The sequence below is a fragment of the Cryptomeria japonica genome, chromosome 11 (assembly GCF_030272615.1).
Source record: "Cryptomeria japonica chromosome 11, Sugi_1.0, whole genome shotgun sequence".
In the NCBI taxonomy this organism is placed as follows: Eukaryota; Viridiplantae; Streptophyta; class Pinopsida; order Cupressales; family Cupressaceae; genus Cryptomeria; species Cryptomeria japonica.
The window spans coordinates 417033637-417056696 of record NC_081415.1 but is presented as its reverse complement, the minus strand read 5'-3'; positions in this window follow the sequence as shown (position 1 = coordinate 417056696).

Here is a 23060-nt window from a genome sequence, read left to right as displayed (position 1 = left end):
GATCTGAAAATTTTTTACCTTGCCTAGGGACTTGCATTCCTTTCTTGGAACTTGCACAAGGTTATTGCGGTTCAATCTGCATTGTAGATCTTCCTGCCGATCTTTCATTGCCATAGATCCTTAACAAACTTCATGCACGACATACCAATCATTTATATATCTCCAGCTCATCATTGTCTTTTATTGAATAATGCTTTTATCCATCCAATGCGATCTATCATAACTAAGTTGCAACTCGGTAAATACTAAACTTTACTCGGTAGACATTCCTCCTTCATTAACCGATATCAATAACCTTAGGGTTTACCGACTAGGTTCCTTAGGGTTTATCGACTAGTTTCTTTGCTCGGTATCATAGTATAGTATTAACCTTACAATCAACAACATATGTAGGATATCAAAACAATCTAAACATCATGATCTCATCATTGTCTAACTTGGTAATAGTTGCCCATTGAATAACTTATTCATCACATTCTTTCTGTGTCTTTTACCGACCACTTGATTCTCTTCAAATCAATCTTCTCAAGATATGGCAACATCATACTGAATCAGAAAATCAATTTCTTGACATCAATGACAAAATAATGTTATAAAGATAGTTATCATCCCTTTTTCAGTTATATCAATAATCTTCAACAACCTTCTCAATTGTAGCGTCGTAAATTGTATGCACTTGCTAAAGTAGTACAATTCACACCTAGTTTAGCACCCGCCTTGGCGCATTTTGCATTTTGCATTGCATTTCCCCTTTAGCACTTAATTAATTAAATTAATTAGGTCTAGGGTTCTATTTTATCATCTCCCATATCATAAAGTTGGGCCCCTTTCATTAAAGTGTGCCCCTTTCATTTTATTCTTCCAATACATCATTTAATCAAAAACCCTAATTAGGTCCTATTTTGAACTTGGGGGCTTGATTTCACGGGTCAAAACATCTCGAAATCAGCTGTAACTTCAGGATTCTCTCTAAAATCATCATATCTGACGGCCCTGAAAATTTGGTGAAAAGTTGTCGGGACCATGGCGCCCGGAGAGGACCATGGCGCCCGGAGTGCACATGGTCCCGGACATTTTTCCCGAAATTTTAGGAGTGTGATCCAATCATAAAATAAAGCTTAACCCCAAGAAATTGGCGGGATATTCAATCTCTAGGTCGGCCAAAAGATGAAATTACGACCTAGGGTTTCATATATAAGAGCTCTCTTTCTTCATTTGAAAGGATCCAAATTTTGGCTTTGGAGGACCTTCTACGCAGCGAAAGAGAAGATCTTTGAAGACTTCAATAACATTCAACATCCATCCATCAAGCATTCATCAATTTCATTTATTTAGGGCTTGGGAGACATTGAAGAACAATAGGAGATTACCGACTGAAGATTGGCTTGTACTCCTCCCTTAAGGGTTGGGTATGATTTCATGTTGTTTTCATGTCTTTGCATAAGATTCAATATATCCTTTATTCATGCTTTAGATCACTTTGCATCTTGATTTAGAGCATTTACATTATCATTTACAAGCAATTAGGGTTTACTTTCTAGGTTGCTCTAGTTTGCTTTCTTGCATTTAAGGACCTTGCACACACACTAGGTCTGCACACACAATACATTTTACAATACAACTTGGCTATTTATGGAGGTGGAAATCACCGAAGCGGGGGTTTGACTAAGGCAAAACCCTATATAGCCACCCATACCCTTTTCAGATATAAGTGCAGGTTTCAGGACTCGGACGACGCCGCAAGTTACAGATCCGGAAGAAGCAGACGGAGACCGAACTTCACACCAAATCTCAGAGTAAAAGACCAGGATAGGAGCGTGGGGTGCCCTAGTCCTGCCAGGACAGGGGCACTGGGTGCCCTGGTCCCTGGGACAGGGGCGCTGGGCGCCCTGGTCCTCCTGACAGACAGCATTTTCAGCATTTTTGACAGCTTTTCCAGAGTGCAAAACAACAGTTTCTGGAGCAGTTTTAGGGGTAGAATCAGGACAATGGCGCCCGTGCCCCCGTCCCGAACATTTTCAGTCAGATTTTAACTCCGAGTACGCATTTACATTCTTGTCTTGTCCTTGTGTTTACAGCTTTCCATTGTTTAAGTTCAATTCTGCAATCTTGTTATTAGTTCATACTTGCACTTTGGGGTTAGGGATTGAACTTGCATCATTTCATCTTTCAATTGCAACAAAGGAATAGAAATCCTAATAGGTATCCCATGGCTCTCTCTTCCACAAGAAGAAGTAGCCAATTGTGTGATACCTCTAGGCTCTTTCATATTCCACAAGTGTGTGGTTGAAAGTGAGATTAGGGCATGTTTGCTTAGTGTCACTTTTTCTCCCACACATTTTTGGTGAACCTGACATGAATCTATCATTGCTTCCTCTTGCATTGCATTTGTTAGATCTAGATCTAGATTTAGTGTGTTTTCATTTCATTTTCATTAAAAAGAAAAAAAAAAAGTGTTTTCTTTGCATTGTGTGTTTAAATTTTATGCAATTTCAAAATGTCAGATTTTTATTTGCAAGATGTTCATATTTGTGATGATTATGAGTTAGATGAAGCTTTAGATGAATTTTTGAAACCTAAATATACCAAACCTTCATTTTACCAAAAACTCATAAACATTGTTACTATGCCATTTCGTTGTGATGAGAAAGATAAGTCGAATGATTCCTCTCAAGGGTACATTCCTATCAGCTCTTCCACTAAATCTAGTAACATGGTTGTTTTCAATGATCCCCTCTATGAAGAGATATCTCCTTTTGAATCAAAAGATAAACCTTTTAATAGATATGATCATGCTTTGTTGGATGATGCCCTTGATGACCTCGTGGCTCCTAAAAAATGCTCCCTTCATGAGGATCCTTTTGTGCAAGAAGATGACATTATCCCTACATTTCCTAGTGATGGCATTTCCTTTTCCAACAAAATTCCCACTAGAGATGATGAATTAATGATAAATTCTTACCCTTCTCCTAAGGTTTGTCTTACCCATAAGCATCCCTTAGAGAAAGAAGATGAAATAATAAGCAATTTCCTTAATTCTCTCTCCCCTATTGAACATATTTTGAGGAAAGAGGATGAGTTTAACACATCTATTGATGCTCTCCCTCCTAAGGATGAGGAATTAATAAACAATGTTATCTCCTCTCCCGAAATTGACAATACTTCAAACATTCCTTTCAACAACTTCGCTATTTGGGATGAACCATTAGAAGAAGGTGTAGATTATTCTCTTCCCCATGAGAGAACCCTAGCCAAAGGGGATGAAAACTCCCTTGATAGTTTCTCACCTTCCTTGAATCTCAATTGTTCGCCCTCTCCTCAACTTGGTTCTACTCATAAGGAAACCCTAGTTCAAAGCAAGATGGTTAACATTTCTTTCAAAGATCTCCCTCTCCAAAGTGAGACTTTAGAGAGTAATGTTGATCCTTCTCCTAGAGAGTTTATTTCCCCTGTAGATCCTTTGATGATAGAGGATGATATGACCTTTCCTCTTCCTACTAGAACATCAATGCCTACCCCTTGTCTCTCTCCTAAAATTGGTTTAATCTGTGATAAGATTTTAGTGCAAGAGAAGACTATCAATAATTCTTCCAACACTTTTGTTCATTCTTCTAAACCATCCTCAATCAATTTGATACATGTGAATGAGACACCTAACAAACCTCTCTTCACTGTCCAAGGTGCTTGTCCTTCTCAAAATTCTCAACCTTTAAATAAGCCTATCTTAGTGGTTCAAGGTGGTTATGCTAATGATTCTTTTTGCACTCCTAAGAAACCTATTATTACTGTACAAGGAGGTTATTCTTCTAAGAGCCCTTATGAGTATGATAAGCAATTGACTAGAGAGAGTTATCATGCGGTTGCCCATACCTATAGTACTAGAAACAATAGGCAACCTAATCCTCCTCCAGTTATCCCAACTTCACTTCCTCCTTCCCAACCTATTCTTCCTCAAGCTCCACGTATTTCACAAGTTCTTTGTAAGGAATATGATCTCATAGAACAACTTAAAGCTACCCCTGCTAAGATATCCCTTTGGGATTTGATCCAAACTTCTTTCGCTCATCATGGAATGTTACAAGATGCCTTGAAAGATTTGAATGTTCCTCCACCTAATACATCTAGTAATATAGTGTCTTTGGTTAACTCTATGATGAATCCTAAGGCTCAAATTGTGTTTACTCAAGATGAGTTGCCTACTAGTGAAATTCAACATCAATATGATCCCTTGATGATTGTGGTTATCATAAATGACACTGCTATAAGACGAACACTGGTAGATAATGGCTCTGGCCTTAATGTATGTAGCATTAATCTATTGCATAAGATGAATGTGGATACATCCCTTATTGAGCCTGACTCTCATCCCATTCGAGGCTTTGATAATGTGGCTAAGTCTTCATTAGGTATTATCACCTTACCCATCACAGTGGGACCTGTTACTTTGCCTACTCCTATCCATGTTATGTCGGGAAATCTAACATACAACTTGTTATTAGGGAGACCTTGGATTCACAGTATGCAAGTTGTCCCCTCTACATTGCATAGACAAGTTAAATTCATTTATAACAATAAGACATATACCTTGATAGGTGACACTAATCTCCAAGCTTGTTTGCAAACATCTAAGCCTTCCTCTTCTAGTAATGAGTCTTTGAACAAGATACCTATGGATGAATCCTTACCCTCTGATAATCAAAATTATTTGGATGAGTCTGAAGCTCCTGAAGAAGATCCTTCTCGACTTGAATATATGCATAAAAGGCTTTTGATCCTGAGAAGGTTCTCGCAGAAGACAATTGGGGATCCCTTGATTTCAATCCCACCTTTGTAGGTGAGTATAGGGTTCCTCCTAGAGAGCTTAAAGGTAAAAAAAAGGAAGAAACTAGAGATCAATCAGTCTTACTTGAACCTATGAGCAATAATTTTGTGGCCGCTTCTCAAACTTCTTCTCCTCACACCTCTAATTATGAAGAGTTTGATTCTTTGTCTTATGAAAAACCACCTTCTCTTTCTGAAATGGCTGATCGTTATGGTCGTGGTTTTCGCATTTTTGCTAAGCATGGGTATCATGGAAATGGTTGTGGCGCTCATGAACAAGGGATGAAGGTTCCTCTAGAGACTAATTTTCACAATTATGCCTTTGGACTTGGCTACAATCCCTGCAAACACACTAAAGCATCTAAAAGACCATCTCTCAATGTGAATGCTATATTTAGTAGTGATGATGATCTCACTTCAACTAAATCATCTTCTACTTCTATCAACTCTCATTCCCCTCATAAGGAAATCTTGGCGATGAACAAATCTCTTTATGAATCCCCTCAAATTTCTAAATCCACTTATGAATCTTTATCTCCTATTCATCATAAATTCCTTTCCTCTAGGGATAAGGCTCTAATAAATTACACTCATCCCTCTTCTAAGATTTCATGTGACTTTTCTTCTTCAATCTTTATCATTTTATACATGTTCTTGATCTCACTTATAGTTGAGCATTTAACATGTCATATTCAAATACCTCATTTAGTCCATCATGTCTTTAAATAACATTAATGGCTATTATGTTGCTCATCATTATGTGACATTGGTAGCTCATTTACTGGGGGCTCATTTTCATTCATGATGGTACAATTTCAAGTGCAATCATATTTTTTGAAGCAACATAATAGCCTAATTTTCTTGTTCCTATGGGGACAAGAATGATTTCATACATCTCTTCTTTTGCTTATGTCCAAATCTCTCCCTAGAAGATTGTGTAAGTCCTTCTCATTGTCCTTATCCTTGGGAGGCAATGATCTTTCCTTATTTTTATCTAAGGATCCACTTTTTCCTATTTTGTGGATGGTGTGGACTTTATTACTTGATGTTATGCCTTGTACGCATTTGTTGTTGTTTGTTCAAGGATTCTCTCTTACAAGAGGTGTAAGTCCTTGACTACAACCTCTTTTGCACTTGGTAAAATACATCCATAATGAATTCACTCTCCTAATTGGGTTAAAAAGAGCGTCATCCTTCATTAAGAATCACTTTCACCTCGCAAAAGAAGGAAGTATTGCATTCTTATTCTCTTCTTTGTCTTATTCTATAACATGTTATCTTTGTCTAGGACAATTCCTCTCGGGGATAGGTATCTTTTGTACAAAGATCTCTTCTCCTCTAAGGATCTCTTTTACACATACTACAAGAAATCCCTTTTCAACTATCTTATCCTTGCTTAAAGAGTGCAAAACTCTCTTGCTTGGATCTATGACATTGTTGCATTTTTGGGGTATCTTCTTTTGTGATGAAGGTAGGTATCCTTGTTCTACTTTGCTTATGACATAAACATTACACTTTTTGAGCAATGGGTCATTCTCGGAACCAGAGCACAGACTCTTAGAGCGAGATGTCTCCATTTTTCTTTTATGCAAGGTGATTATTCTTAGAACCAGAGCACAGACTCTTAGAGCGAGATGTCACGCTTTTGTACTATACATATACAGGTTGTAGCATACTCGGGCATAGACTCCTATGAGGTGCTTCTAACCTCCCTTACACACACATGCACGAGGTTGAGTGGAACTAGCGGCATAAGGCTAGAATTTCTCACTCTCCTCCCTTACATGGATCACCTAGACAGACTCTAGGGGCTAGTTTTCCATGTCCTTTTCCCATATTTCACCTAGACAAGATCTAGGGGTGAGAAGTCCATGTTTTCTCTCTCACTATTCTTCTCATGGATCACCAATGTGTGTATTCATGCTTTTTTTTTCCTTTCTTTTCTTCTTTTTGCATTTTGTTTCCATTTACATCCTTCATCTTGTGTTAGAGAACTCTCAAATCCTCACACTCTTTGTTGTGTTGGAATTGAGATTTAGTCCTCTTTCTTACCAAATGATTCTCCATTAGTTTTTGATCTCATATCAAATCTTCTTGTGAGCATTTGTCATCAATATTCTTTAACAATTCGAAGTGGTAAACATGATACCCTGTTTCAACTCACTAAAATTAACAAGCCGAAACAGGGGGGGCATATAGCTACCCTCGAATTTTCATCACCTTCCTTAGTAAGAATTAGGTGATTTTGTGATCTAACATGTGGTTTTGTAGGTTGTGGTTCCTAACTGTGTACTGTCGATACCGCTGGGGGCTTCGTTCGACAGACTTATGGATATATCCTTTTTCAAATAATGTTTACTTTTCTGTACTTTAGCTTGCATATGCACGTAGTGTTCATATGACCACTAAAGTGGGGGCTAAATGTAGCGTCGTAAATTGTACGCACTTGCTAAAGCAGTACAATTTCACACCTAGTTTAGCACCCGCCTTGGCGCATTTTGCATTTTGCATTGCATTTCCCCTTTAGCACTTAATTAATTAAATTAATTAGGTCTAGGGTTCTATTTTATCATCTCCCATATCATAAAGTTGGGCCCCTTTCATTAAAGTGTGCCCCTTTCATTTTATTCTTCCAATACATCATTTAATCAAAAACCCTAATTAGGTCCTATTTTGAACTTGGGGGCTTGATTTCGGGGGTCAAAACATCTCGAAATCAGCTGTAACTTCGGGATTCTCTCTAAAATCATCATATCCGACGGCCCTGAAAATTTGGTGAAAAGTTGTCGGGACCATGGCGCCCGGAGAGGACCATGGCGCCCGGAGTGCACATGGTCTCGGACATTTTTCCTGAAATTTTAGGAGCACGATCCAATCATAAAATAAAGCTTAACCCCAAGAAATTGGTGGGATATTCAATCTCTAGGTCGGCCAAAAGATGAAATTACGACCTAGGGTTTCATATATAAGAGCTCTCTTTCTTCATTTGAAAGGATCCGAATTTTGGCTTTGGAGGACCTTCTATGCAGCGAAAGAGAAGATCTTTGAAGACTTCAATAACATTCAACATCCATCCATCAAGCATTCATCAATTTCATTCATTTAGGGCTTGGGAGACATTGAAGAACAATAGGAGATTACCGACTGAAGATTGGCTTGTACTCCTCCCTTAAGGGTTGGGTATGATTTCATGTTGTTTTCATGTCTTTGCATAAGCTTCAATATATCCTTTATTCATGCTTTAGATCACTTTGCATCTTGATTTAGAGAATTTACATTATCATTTACAAGCAATTAGGGTTTACTTTCTAGGTTGCTCTAGTTTGCTTTCTTGCATTTAAGGACCTTGCACACACACTAGGTCTGCACACTCAATACATTTTACAATACAACTTGGCTATTCGTGGAGGTGGAAATCACCGAAGCGGGGGTTTGACTAAGGCAAAACCCTATATAGCCGCCCATACCCTTTTCAGATATAAGTGCAGGTTTCAGGACTCGGACGACGCCACAAGTTACAGATCCAGAAGAAGCAGACGGAGAACGAACTTCACACCAAATCTCAGAGCAAAAGACCAGGACAGGGGCGTGGGGCACCCTGGTCCTACCAGGACAGGGGCGTGGGGCACCCTGGTCCTACCAGGACAGGGGCGCTGGGCGCCCTGGTCCCTGGGACAGGGGCGCTGGGCGCCCTGGTCCTCCTGACAGACAGCATTTTCAGCATTTTTGACAGCTTTTCCAGAGTGCAAAACAACAGTTTCTGGAGCAGTTTTAGGGGTAGAATTAGGACAATGGCGCCCGCGCCCCCATCTCGAACATTTTCAGTCAGATTTTAACTCCGGGTACGCATTTACATTCTTGTCTTGTCCTTGTGTTTACAACTTTCCATTGTTTAAGTTCAATTCTGCAATCTTGTTATTAGTTCATACTTGCACTTTGGGGTTAGGGATTGAACTTGCATCATTTCATCTTTCAATTGCAACAAAGGAATAGAAATCCTAATAGGTAGCCCGTGGCTCTCTCTTCCACAAGAAGAAGTAGCCAATTGTGTGATACCTCTAGGCTCTTTCGTATTCCACAAGTGTGTGGTTGAAAGTGAGATTAGGGCATGTTTGCTTAGTGTCACTTTTTCTCCCACACATCAATATCCTTAATGAATATCAATAATCTTTCTATTGAAAATGCCAACATAGAATCCAACAATGTTGTGGATCTTGTTGACAAACCTACTATAGCATCCTAAAATTGCACCCCTTACAATTTTGACCGCATTTGAGGCCCTCACCTTAGCAGTCTCATCCCCATGCTTGATCGGGACCTGTTTATGCCTCCCCTATGCAACCAAGCTTCATATTTGCATCTTGTAACTTTCATAGCCCCTTGTTCCTAGCCTAAATTAGGGTAGGACCAGGGCGTGGCGCCCTGGTCCTCCCTAATCCCTAGGCCCTATCTCAAATCTGAGCAGGAAACACCCCTCTATGTCAACTCATGTCAAAAAATTAGTCAATTCATCCTACTAGAAAGTATATAAAGAGGTATTCCCCTCTCATTTGGGATAAAAAACAAGCAATAAGGCAATCAGGTGGAAAAGGCAAGTCGACTATATCAAGAATTCAAGCATTCATTATCGAGCATTCTTCAAGGCTGCATATTCTTCATCCATCCATTGGAGCATAATTTATATTATTCATTTGCAAGCATGTGTGTGTGCTAGGGTTTTGTCATATTCATGCCATTTCATACAACATATGTGATTACATCTAAGAAAAAAATCATCATCATCATCTATTGTAAATCTGAAGGTATACCTTTCCATCATTTATTTCAAGCATTTGTAGTATTTCATTCAAGGTTGATTCCAAACTGGGTTTGACTTAGGCAAACCCCTATTCCCAACCCCTTTCTCCTTCTTTTTGTGTGCAAGAAGAGGTGGGCAGTTGTACCTCTAAAATTAAGCTTTATTTGCAGAGACAAAAAAACCCTTTTCGATGCACAAAAAGTTCGAAGGACCAAGAGGGTGGGTTTCCTAGTGTGAACACATGGTCCCTGCTACTTTTGGTAGATTTTGCATAGCAGCTCTGAATCATCTCAAAATCCTCAGATCCAGGTGCACGAAGAAATTCTGAATCAGTAGCTCATTGTTTCCGCTTATTTTGTCTTCAATTGCAGCATCCTACTTATTTTAACAATTCAACTTACAAAAGAGGAAAACCCAAATTAACCCAATCTACTCAGTATTCAATCCTTCTCTCATTTAGGATTGCATTTAGTGGATTCATCTCCTCTTTTGAATGTAAAGTCTTCCAAGTGAAAATCGGCTTAATGGTTTCCCCTTTCCATGTGGTGAATTTTCTAAGCTCCAATTTTCCACTTTACATTTTGGTGAACCCGACGTCTTACACCATTAATTCTGATTTCTTGTTTTCAGATCTGAGTGTATGCAATTTGAAATTCCAATTTTCATTTTCAAGTTTGATTTCCTTACAAATTTTAAAAATTAAGAGGTTAATTTCACTAAAACCCTAACTTTTAAATTCAGAATTGAGCTTGTGATTTTTATAATTTGGATTAACTATTTCAGATCTGAGCATTCATTCAATTTGGAAATTCAAATTTTCATCTACAAGTCAAATTTCATAATTAATTTTTAAAAATTAAGTGGTTAATTTCAAAAACCCTAATTTTTTTATTTTTTAAATTGAGCTTGTGGGTTGTTTAAATTTTAAATTTCCCTCTTTAAATTTCATTGCTAATTTAAAATTCAAATTCAAAATTGCAACCTTGGATCAAATTTCAAATTTAAAATTAAGTGGTTAATTAAACAAACCCTAATTTCTAAATTTAAATTAATCTTGTGCATTTTCCAATTTTTCAATTTCCAAATTCCCATCTTAGATCTATTTTCAAATTTAAATTAACTGGTTCTTTCTACAAGACCCTAATTTTAAATTTAATTCTCTTGTGGATTATTTCAAAGAGGTTAATTAAAAGAGCCCTAATTTTTTTTAAATTAAATGAATTCTTTCAATTCTCAAATTTCAATATTTCAAATTTAAATTTTAAAATTAAGAGATTATTTAACAAAGTTCTAATTTTGAAATTAAATTTTTATTGGATAAATTCAAATCTTCTAGTGGGTAATTTGAAATTTAAATTAAGAGGTTATTTTCAAGGCCCTAATTATACAATTTAAATTTCCTAGGAGTTTGCATAATTTTTCAAAAATTGAATAATCATTTTTCTAAAATTTTGAACTTTAATTTCCAAATTGCAACTTTCAAATTCTCTTTTTCAAATTTCTTTTCACATTGTTTTCAAAATTTAAATCTAAAAAAAAAATCAATCAATCAAATTTGTGAATCTCATCAATTTACATAAATTAAGTGGTTTTATTTATAAAATCCTAATTTATTTCAAATAATTTGCTTGGACTTAAATTTCAATATTCATCATGGCAATTAATGGACTTGACCTATTTGCTATTTCACATATGATTACATTGCTTTTTACGTACATTTATTATAATCATTTGTTGGATAATGGCCTCTTTCACTTCATGTTACTTCTTTTCATTCATAGCACTTGGACATATTGCATTCTTTGGATTTCCAAGTTGATTTCTTTTCATAAATTAGATCTCAACTCTTTCATTTATCATATATGTTGTGTTATGGTGACATTTTTGGGCCAATGCATTTCATATGTAGATCCTAATCCTAGAGATGACAATGAGAAACCTAATGTTGGCACCTCTCCTAGGGTATCTAATGTGAATGAAGAAAGAGATAATACTCCTATCAATGATCTCTCTAATGGAGAGCAAGAACTGAAGAGAAACATGGCCCCATCTTCTTCTCATACACATACCCTTGTGCAAGGGGGGCAAGGTCAAAATATTGATGTTTCTATTTCTCTAGATCTTCCTTATTCTCCTAGAGCCTATCTTAAACATCAAAGTATTTGTAGAGAAGATGATGTCATGCAAATCATTCATGATCTCTCTCCCCATATAACATTAAGAAAATATGAGGCCTTAGATGATAAGGATCTTCCTTCCCAATTTACCAAAGAGGATATGCATGATGAAAGAAAGGAAATTCCTTCTCCACAAGATATTCCTTCTTCATCTACTAATCCTTTCATTCCTTCTAGACATCCTTACACTACAAACTTCAAATAAATTTATTATAATGTTCCCCTGCCTTCTCAATTAAAATATTCTTATAGGAGTTGCTTTAACATGATATCAAAACAAGGTTTTAGAGGACAAGGACTTGGAAAATTTGAACAAGGAAGTAGAGTCCCTATAAACCCTCCCACACAAATCACCACAAAAGGCCTAGGAAATGATAATAAATCTCCTATGGATTAAATCCTTAGGATTCAAGACTTCAAAAAATCATCTTGCAAGACAACAAGCCATTAGTTCTCGCAAAATAGCCTCTTCTTCAAAAACTCATTTTTTTTCATTTCATCAAACCTACCATGCCGATGATTGTCCTGATTTTCAAAATTCAATAAAAGAACTTATCGATAGTGGTAAAGTCAAAATAATGTATGACAATCCTTCCTCTTCTAATAACAACTCTTGTCCTCAATCTCAAAAGAACAAACCTACATCTATTAATGATCAAGAAATATTAGCAAATAGAAGCTTTTGGAGATTGAAGTATGATAATAATATTTCTTTTCCTTTCAGTAGACCTAATTACAATTATAAACATAAGAAAGATGATTCATATTATCTTTTTCATAATTGTTATTCTCATTCTCTTGGAAAGTGTAAATCATTTAAGTGATTTGTTCAAGAACAATACAATCGTGCTTGTATATGTCTTTCAACGGATCTTGCCCTCTTTCTAGGTGAAAAGGTAGTGCCTTACCACTCCTTTCACCCTCATGTCGCTCATCACCCTATCACATAAGAAGTTAAATTAATTGGGGGATATTTTTCATTAGTTGTGGTGCTTCTTCAATTTCAAATATTTTGGGGTAGCAACATGATTTCCCTTCTTTCTCTCTGGTTTCACTATTTTCTTTGTGATTGTATTATTCATAAAGTGATGTCCTTTCTTGCATAGAATTATCCTTCAGGTGAGCACATAATTGTTCCTTGGATAATATCTATTCCTTTCTTGAAACGGTGCATCTTTTATGAATAATCTCTCCCTAGAGAACTTTTGTAAACCTTCCTCTTCCTCTTTCTTTATCTTTGAAAATTACCTCTTCTTTTGCACAGTGTTATTCATCACTTGACGTCCTTTTTTGCATAGAGTTATCCTTCATGTGATCACATGTTTGTTCCTTGGTTAGGACCTATTATTTGTTTGAAATTGTTTGTCTCTTGTGAATAACCTCTCTTTAGAAGATGTGTAATTTTCCTCTTTGTCCTCTTTCTTGGGGGGCAAGGATGGCTTTTGCTACCTCTCTCTTTCTATCTAATGTATCACTATTCCCTTTAGGAGTTTCATTTTTCATGTGTTTATATCCTTTCTTGCATTGGTATGTCTCTTATGAATAATCCCTCCTTAGGAGAATATGTGATCTTTCTTTCTTTCCCTCTCTTTCTCTTTGAAGATTAACACTTCTTTTGACATGCATTTTACATAAACTAATGTCTTTTCTTGCATTGGATATTCATTCATGTGAGTATATTGTGCATTTCCTTATGCCTAATCTCTCCTTAGAAGATTGTTTAATACTTCTCATTGTCCTTATAGTTGGGGGGAAATGATTGATTTCTCCTCCTCTCTCTTCTCTAAGGATCTACTTTTCCTTTCTGGAGTGGTATTTGTTCATGATTTGGTGTCATTCCTTGTGCAAATTTATTGTTTTCTCAAGTATTATTTCTTATACAAGAGGTGTAAGTCCGTGTCTATAACCTCTTCTTCACTTGGCAATGTATATCTATCATAAACTTACCCCTCACATTGGGTCAAAAGTGTTTCATCCTTCATCAAGAATCACTTTCACATAGCAATAGGAGGAAGGTAGGAATTCTCATCCTCTTTCCTTTCTTTTGGTAGAAGATGCTATGTTTGTTCAAGATAGCTCCTCTTGGAGGTAGATGTCTTTCAAGCAAATATCTCTTCTCCTCCCAGAATCCCCTTTACACTTATTGCAAGATATCTCTTTTTCAACTACCTTATCCTTGCTTGAAGAGTATACCCTCTCTAGCTTAGGATTTGTGGAATTGTTGCATAAAGGATATCTCCTTGGTGTTGAATGTAAGTGTTGGTGGATGTTTTATCATCTACCAAAAACTTAGAATAAAATACCACAAGGATACTCTATCCTCTCCTGAACAAAATCACTACTTGTGTCGAGTTTGCAAGAAAGACCACAATGCGACTCCAAAGTCTATATGTGTGAACAAGAAACTTTAGTGGGATAATTTCTTGGGTAGTTTATCCTGAAAATATCAAAAAGGGACTTACACTTGACTACTAATATCATTCACAAGTTGAACTTAGGCAAATTTAACAATTTATGCTTTATGTTTTTTGATTTTCTGGTTTAGGGCTCCCAAAAAGATTAAAAAAAGGATGAGGGTTTAGGAATTCTAACTACTTCTAAGCTATTCCTATGAATTTAAGAGATGGTAAAGATTAGGTAAAACTCGTAATGACACTTTGTTTCACCACACTCAGACAACTACGCAAAGCGGGTGCAATCTTCTAAGGTTATGCTGAAGAATACCAACAATTGAACAATATCATTCCAAGTAGAAGTTAAACATCCATATTAAAAGCTCAAGATAACTTTACACATTGAAAGGAAATAATCCATCCAACAAAAGTATGAGAAAGATTTCACCGATCAATACTATCAGATCTATCATTCATCTAACATCTTGTAAACAAATTACTTAATCAAATCTAATCTAAAAGTTGAAGGGAATATGCAACCATTTAGCAATAAAAAGATTTCAAAACAATATTGATAATGATTTTTTTATTACTCAAATAGCTTTGTTCAATAATTTCATAAATCTCTCCACAATAATGAAATGAGAGAATGAGAGTTTATATAGAGTTTTGAAAATTGAATGAAAGGCCGAGATCGATTTAAGGTCAACGGTCAAGATTTAAACAACACAACCCTAATTAGGGTTTCCAAAAATAAAATCTATGATTAATTGCACATGAGACAAGTGGTACATGATGCTATCTTTTAGGATTTCACCCCCTTCTTTTGATATTCGATGAACCTGAACACAATCTAGTCAACCTCATCCATGGAGACATGTGGCAATATGTTGACCCTGAATTCTAATCCTTCCAAGTCATCAGCACACAAAGAAAAGGTGATCTCCAAATCCATTTCCTATTTGTAAAAGGAATCTTTAATGGACATGAGGCTTGATGCCTTATCCAAATTATCCTTCAAGACTAGTCCTGTGGTGGCAAAGAAGATGTCCAGAACTCTGACCTTCAAATTCCCCAACTGCATATCACTCTCTCAGAGGGTATCCTTCCCAATCATATATGTAACTACAAGGAAGATCTTATCTTGAATCTCATTTATCTATCCTTCTATTCTATAAGCATCATCTTTCACCTTTTCCAAGACCTCATTTTGTGTAACTAATGTTCAGTGCCAACTATTGAAATCATAGGCAACCCCTACTTCAATTATCTTCTGATTAACCAACTCTTGAGATGAGATTCCTTTCAGCTCTCTAAGGGATGGAATGATTCTATCCTAGACATCCTGAAAGTCGGCCCATATTTCTACCATATTTTCAATCATGGAAAGCAAAGAAGAAGTTTGATCATATGTTGATGAGATTCCTTCTATGAACTTGGCTACTTCTTCTTTTATACTTTCTATCCAATCTCTATTTTCTCTAGTTGTTACTGCATCTTCCTCAAAACCTTTGACTACCCGTTGTGAATCCAAAAGTAGGAGAGCTTATGGATTGTCTTGATTAAGTGCCTTAGTAGTCAACTGCCAAATATACTCTTTCAAGTGCTCTACTTCTCTCTTATGCTCGTTCTTCTTTTCAGTCTCCTCATCCAGTTTTGCCTTTATGGGAGCAACTAAATTATCTAAGTCATCTTTTTCTTGGGTATTTGTGATTGGGCCTAAGTCAAAAGTGGTGATCTCATACTCATGAGGATCAATGTCTCCCTTTTCTTTGTTCACCTTGGGCGCAACTATCTACATTGTGTGGTTACCTATCTCATCTCTCTAGATGGTAGAAAATCTTTTGGTTGGTTTCTTCACAACAGTTTGCTCTAATCTGGCTAAGAAATATGTCATGTCATAATCTTCTTGTTCTTCTACTACTGGTGTGTTCATCTTCAATCTCTCTTTTAGCCATTCAGGAATAGTGGGTTGCTTGATGCCTTCTACCTCTTGGTCATGTTTTTTTTCATGGTAACGTGCAATACCCAAGAGAGCAGAAATCATCCCTTCTTGAAACTCTTCCTCTTCAATATCTGTGTCATGCTCTGATTCTAGGATTTTTGTGCCAGTAGGAGATGGTGGTTGTTCATCTTCCTAATGGACCGATTCTGGATTTTCCTCATGAACTAAAGAAGGAAATTCTATTTCAACCAATGACTCATCAACATTTAATATGTATTTCTCATTCTTTGATGTGGTGGAATGAGATGGTTCTATTCTTTGCTTCTTCTAAGTAGGTTCTTCATTCTCAACTACCTTCCCCTTCCTTTTAGCACTCTCGCTCGATCTGAAATTTTGTGTTACTTCTTCATTTGAAGAATATCCTTCCGCTACTCCCATCAGATTATAAGTTAAAGTTATATTCTTCTTCTTCAATCTGTGATATTATTGATTAACCCACCACTTTGTATATGTCATGACTGGCCGCATCAAGGTGGTCAAGTCTGTATGCTTTAGTGTCAACCATTTGATAGGAGGAAGAGGTGCATGCTCATCAAAACCAGGTTGAGTATGCTCTCCATTATCTTCTAATTGATTTGGTATGAGAAAAGGTTGAGTTTCTCTAATGAAATTTACAGATAGCCTCGAATATAACCTTTTCCTGATTGCATATTCATCAAAAGCATTTGCCCAAAAATCTTCTATATCTACTTTATGTTTGAACCTTTCCTCCTTCGTTGATCTGATGTTATTGTGAGGATCATAATTGCAACTAGATTGGTAGAATGTGAAAGGATACCACTACATCTCTAGCCTGGAACTCTCAGCTACCTATGCAGTTGAACAAGATTCTTCCATATTTCCAATGAAGAATGGGAAAGATATGGCTGCCTTCTACCTCACTCTTTTGAAGCTCTGATATGTTTCCAACTATTTGAGAACTTCTAATAGGACCATCCTATTGGTTGGGTAGATTGGCAATTGGTAAGGATGGCCAGTGAAACCTTGGATTCTAATATATGTGAACTTCAGAAACGAGATAAACTAGGATCCATATTGGTTGATCAAACTTTTGGATTCGCGAGAAAGTCTGTTATGAGTACCTCCTTGTAGTGTTCTTGTTATGTACATCAGGAATGCATCATGGGCTTGGAAAATTTTCTCCTTAAGATTCAACTGAGGATGAAAATCATATGATTGGAGTTCATTCTCATGACTTCCTACTATGCCTTTGCAAATCAATCTTAAATATATGTAAGTTGCAGACAGTAGATAAATTATGTAAGAACTCATGTGGAATGTCTTTGTCCTTTCCAAGTTCATCAACTATTCATGAAGGTTATCATTGATTATGCGAGACCAGTTGAATAACTTGGTTCTTGAGGTGATTTCATCCATGTCTCGAATAACTGACCCTTAGAGCTTCCCATTAAACTATTCAATAATAAGATGATATCACTATACTCTTCCTTGAAGAATGAAGGCAACAAATATTTTGGTACTTTTCCTTGAGGTCTTTTCTTCTCAAGCCAAGACTTTTTTACATTCGCAGCACAAAGTTCAGACTAACTATCATAGACTCTTTGGGCATGCTCCTTAGTCTTATATATGCTTTTACTATGATTTGTTATACCAAATGTCTCCTGGATGGACAATTCTGAAAGATTTGTTGGGACTCTCCCATATGGTGCAATGATTTCTCTTGATTGTGCTTTATAGTCAAAAGCACATTCAACTATCAACTCAACACACTCTTTGGCTGGTGGGAATCTAGTTGGCTGAACAATTCCATTGTGCATCATTTTCTTGGCAATAGGTGTAGGAATTTTTCCATCACGTCCATACATTCTTTTCTTGAATTCCTCCATATCAACATGTCCAAGGTTTGTGTCAATGATATTCTTCCATTTGGATTTGATTTTGGACTTCAGTTATGCTCCTTTGTTGGCGAACTTCATTGCTACCTATAAAAACACATGAAAACCACATGTTATTTTCATAATCTAATTCTGATTTTAAATTCTTTTTCTAAAAATTTTACTTTCATCTTGTTAAAAGGTTAAGTCTTTGAAGTGTTTGGTCAAGAAATTGATGAAAATTTAAGAAAATAAGACAGAAAGGTGAGGAAATTCAGTCAAATTGAGTTTTTAATCCTCTTTATGACTGAAATTTACCTCTCATTCTGAAAATCTGCCTTAAAATTAGAGAAAAGGGCTTAATTTCTAGACCTTTAACACTTAGAAGAATCTTCTTCTGGACAATTCTTCTTCAAAATCCAAAGTTTATAAAATTTGAGAGAAAACTTCTCTTCAATGCTCTCCAAAATTTTCAACCTGAATAATGAATTATGAAAGTGAATTGGTTGAAAATATATAGAGTTTAGGGTTCTTAAATTTAGAAGTTTTTGATTTGTTTTATTTTTTATTTTTTTTTAAATCATTTTTTTTTTGTTTTAATCTTTCCAAAATGGAAAGTTTTATTTCTTCTCTCAAAAAATCGATCTGATCCAAGAATCTTCTAGGACTTTCTAAAAATTTTGAACTTTGACAAAATTTTCCAAGTGTTGAAAATTATTTTGGGTTTTGGAAAATAATCAAAAATATTTCATGTGATAAGTTTTTCCCATCATGTTGGTCTAATTTTATGCGAATTATGATCAGAATTTCATCTTTTGGGCATGGCAAATTTGTTCTCAATTTTAAGTCTCTAACTAGGTATCTTCACATATTCCATTTATGCCTGGATGAATCAATGTGTTAGTGTATGATTGACTTGCAAGGGTTTGGTCGATTTCTTCATGCCTTTGGGTTTGTGATTTTGGAAGGAATTTATTTCAATTTGTACATCCTATGTCTTGGCATGTTTTATGTCAATTGGACAATCATCTTTAAATTTGTTTTGACTTTCTTTTCCCTTTGGTGAACTTGAATCTTGTTTATCTTGCCATTTCATGTCTTGGATTATCTTGGATCGGTTCTTGGAAGAAATTTTGAATAGTCATTTGTCTTTTTGTCATGAGCAGATTTAGGAACAAGATCAGACCATTTGATCTTTCTCATTTGGCATAATTATTCTTGTTTCAAATTTGATTGTCCATCCTTAGGTGAACTTAAGTGAGGTTATGTCAATTTTTTATGGAAAATTTTTCATGTTTGAATGTCTTCCTCTTGACAAGGCGAAGTTCTCAATTTATTGGACAAATTTTGTGCTTGGTTTCTTTGGACAAAATCCTTGCCAAGGCAGAATCGGGGGAAGTTCAAACACTTTTGTTCTTAATCTATTTCCCCAACAAACTTTGAGAATTTTTTTCCTTGAACATGGGTGGACATTCCACATCCTTGGACAAGTTTTGTGCTTGGACACAATCTTAAGTTTGTTCATACTTTTTTTTTATGGCAAAACATGTGTATTCCTTTGTGTCTAGCAAACCTCCAAACTTCTAACTTTCTTTGATTGCTACTTTGGATAGTAGTTTAAACAATTTTGTTTGGTTTCCAAACCCTTGGATTGCTTTATTTCTCATCTCCATGGCAAATTTCATAGGCTTTAGACAGGTTTGTATCATACTTGAAAGATCATCATATGTGAATCAAACTTGAACAATATTTCTCTTCCAAGGTGGGTTTAGAGGTGATTAAGAACTTAGGATACTTAGTAAGCCCTTAGTCTGTTATCTTCAACCTTACTAATCATGATTGCAGCAGTTGGACAATTTTGTTTGGCTTCCAAATCCTTGGATATGTGAGTTTAGATTACTTTCTTTTTGGTAGGGTGAGGTTAACACAAGTTTGCTGGCAAACCTTCATTTTTTTGTGTATGATGTTCTTGGATGAGTCTTGGATATGTATCTTCCTCCAAATTTGTCTTGCTTTCTTAGTAAGATTAAGTGCAAGTTTGAAGGATTATTAAGACTATGTGCAAATTTGGATTCTTTTTCCCAAGGCAGATTCAATGATGATTAATGGTGAACTTAGAATTTTATCAGCAAACCTTGTTAATGGAGAACTTGAACTTTTTGATTGTCCCTTTCAAACCCTTGGAATGCTTTATTCCTCCTTCTAGAGATGATCAAGGTAGAATTTACACCTTCAAACTGCTATCAATGGTGAACTTGAGGAAAATGTCAAACTTATTTCCTTCAAACCCTTGAATTTGCTTTACTTCTGCAAGGCTAATATGATAATATGATCAGATTTTGGCACAAATCTGATAATCTTTTATGTTTTTGAGTTGCTTACCTTGATCACTCTTAGCAATTTTGGAGATAGACTTGTGCTTCTTGAATTTGGTAAAGAGAATTGATTGTGAAACCTTGTCTTTATAGCTTCTTGGATTGCTTCCAGAAGCTTTATTATTTTATTCTATCTTTAGGAAATTCAAACTCTTTGCCTTCTTCTAGAAGGTGAACTTAAGAGGAAGCTTTCTTTATTTTATTGTTTTTACCGCGTTCTTCTAGAAGGGAGTTTGCAATTTTAGAGAGTTTAATTCTCCTTCTAGGAAATTCGAACTTCATCCTTAGAAGCTTCCATTATATTTTAGAAAGTTTTATTTTCCTTATTCTCCTTCTAGAAGTTCAAACTTGAGGAAGGTCTTTGACATGTCTCATGTTTTATTGCTTTAAATGCTTTTGAATGCCAAGTCATCACACTTGCTATATTTCTTTCATTGGAGTTCCATGTTGTCATTTTATTACCAACTTGGCAATCCATGTCATCTTTATTTTATGCCATCTCCATTTTTTCCTAAGTGGGCCCTACATCACCTTGGTCATTCTTTCTTGGTGGACTTTCCAACCTTAGGACTAGTTGAACTTAAGAGTGCATAATACCAACTCGATGAAAGAAGACTTTGAATTTATTAGGACTAATTGTTTAATGCCTAGGTGAACTTTGAATTTTTCTTTCCACACTTCCTAAGGCGGACTTGGATGAGTCTAGGACAAGGCGGACTTTGAGGGACCTCCTTCCATCTTTGTTTGGCAGATTTGGAGTATACTTAGCCAAGGCAAACTTGACACTTTTCCATCTCTTCTTTTATTCAATCTTGACCATACATAGGAGTTTGCTAACTTTCGCCATGAGTTAATTGACCCTTGGTAGGAGTTTGCCATCTGTCAAACAATTTTAGCTTGGACATGAGGTGCACTTAAAATATTGTCAGACATTCTTGTGTATGGATAAGCTTAACTCTAGGTAGGAGTTTGAGTAACTCTTTCCATGGATTAGTTAACCCTTGGTAGGAGTTTAACATTTGTCGAACAATTTTATTTGGACAATTCTACTGTGCCTTGGCAGACATTGATTCTGCTAAAACATCTTCCATGCTTGACATCCTTGGATGATTTTGACTGATCATCTGCCATTCCACTTGCCTAACCTTGAGCCTTGTCAAAATTATCTATCATTTTTACTTCTTCAACTTAGGTGAAATTTTCAATGTGCCATTTCCAATTCCTTCCTTTAGACTTGATCAACAATATTCATGCCATGTTCATACCTTGTTGGTTCATCTAGAACAAAAACCCTAATTAGGGTTCTCACTCTACTTTTTGCACTTGGAAACCTTATTTTTTAAATCTAAGAATATGAGTATTGATAATATGGTTGATCTTATACAATAAAACCCTAATTAGGGTTTGCATTTTTCTTTTTACCCTTAAAGACATAATTTTTAAAATCTAAGAACATGGGTAGGAATAATTTAGCATGGGGGTCAAAACCCTAATCTCAAAAAAAAAAAAAAAAAATGAAACCCTTTCTTTTTACACTTAGAAGCAAAATTTCTCGAATCTGAAGACATGGGTAGAACTAGAATGAACTAAGGCACAAAACCCTAATCTCAAAAAAAAATAAAAATTGAAGCCCTTCTCTTTATACCTAGAGGCGAGATTTCCAAATTCCAACAAAATGGGTAGTAATAGAATGATTCGAGGAAAAAACCCATATGCCACTTTCAAAAAAGCATAAAAAGTAAAAATTTCTAAAAATAACAAGTTGTCAGAAATGACTCAAAGCAATTGCGATCCTCATCCTTTGGACCTCCTGAGCACTTTGGCAACATTCAAATGTAATTCTGAGCAAGATTTCTTAATTTGACTTGGGATTACTTCAAAAACTTAACTCTTAAACTCTCTCAAAATGAGGATTTATAAAAATGCAGAGCTAAGATAAGACCCTAAAAAAGCAAATATACGGGGTCCCCATCTGCGATGGGGTGATGTGTGAATTAGGTCACAACAGTAAGGTATCCTTGTCTATAGCTTCCTTAAGACATCAACATGGAACTATGTTGACATCTTAAGGGGGGCATCGATATTGCTTCCCTTGTACCATAATGTACTATAACTCTTGCATATCATTTTTGCATATCTTAAACTGGGTGTTCATTCTCGACACCAGAGTAAAAAATCTTAGAGTGAGATTCTTCACACTTGAAACCAGATGCAACATTTGATATATATCTTAGATGGGCTTACACATCACCGAAAGCAGCAAAGTCTTAAATGGGATGGCCTCAAAATAATGCATGTATCTTCGCCACTTGGCATTTACACATTTGCACACACACAATCGCCCCTTGGCATTCGTGTTTATTTTAAATGTCTTAAACAAGTTGAAGCACAATCAAAAAAAGAGCAAAGACTCTTACACAGGATTCTATACACTTGAAACCAAACATCACTTGCACACACGCATGAGGATGGGTGGAACTAGCTAAAAGCAGCTAGACAATTCTTACTCTCCTCCCCACATGGATTACCTAGATAAAAACATCTAGGGGTGAGTTGTCCATGTTGGCAAGAGACACTGTTCCAAAAGAGATTAGTGCTTGAGAATTGTTTAGGGGTTGTCATTGACGGCAACTCTAATCAAATGTGTCATCCAATA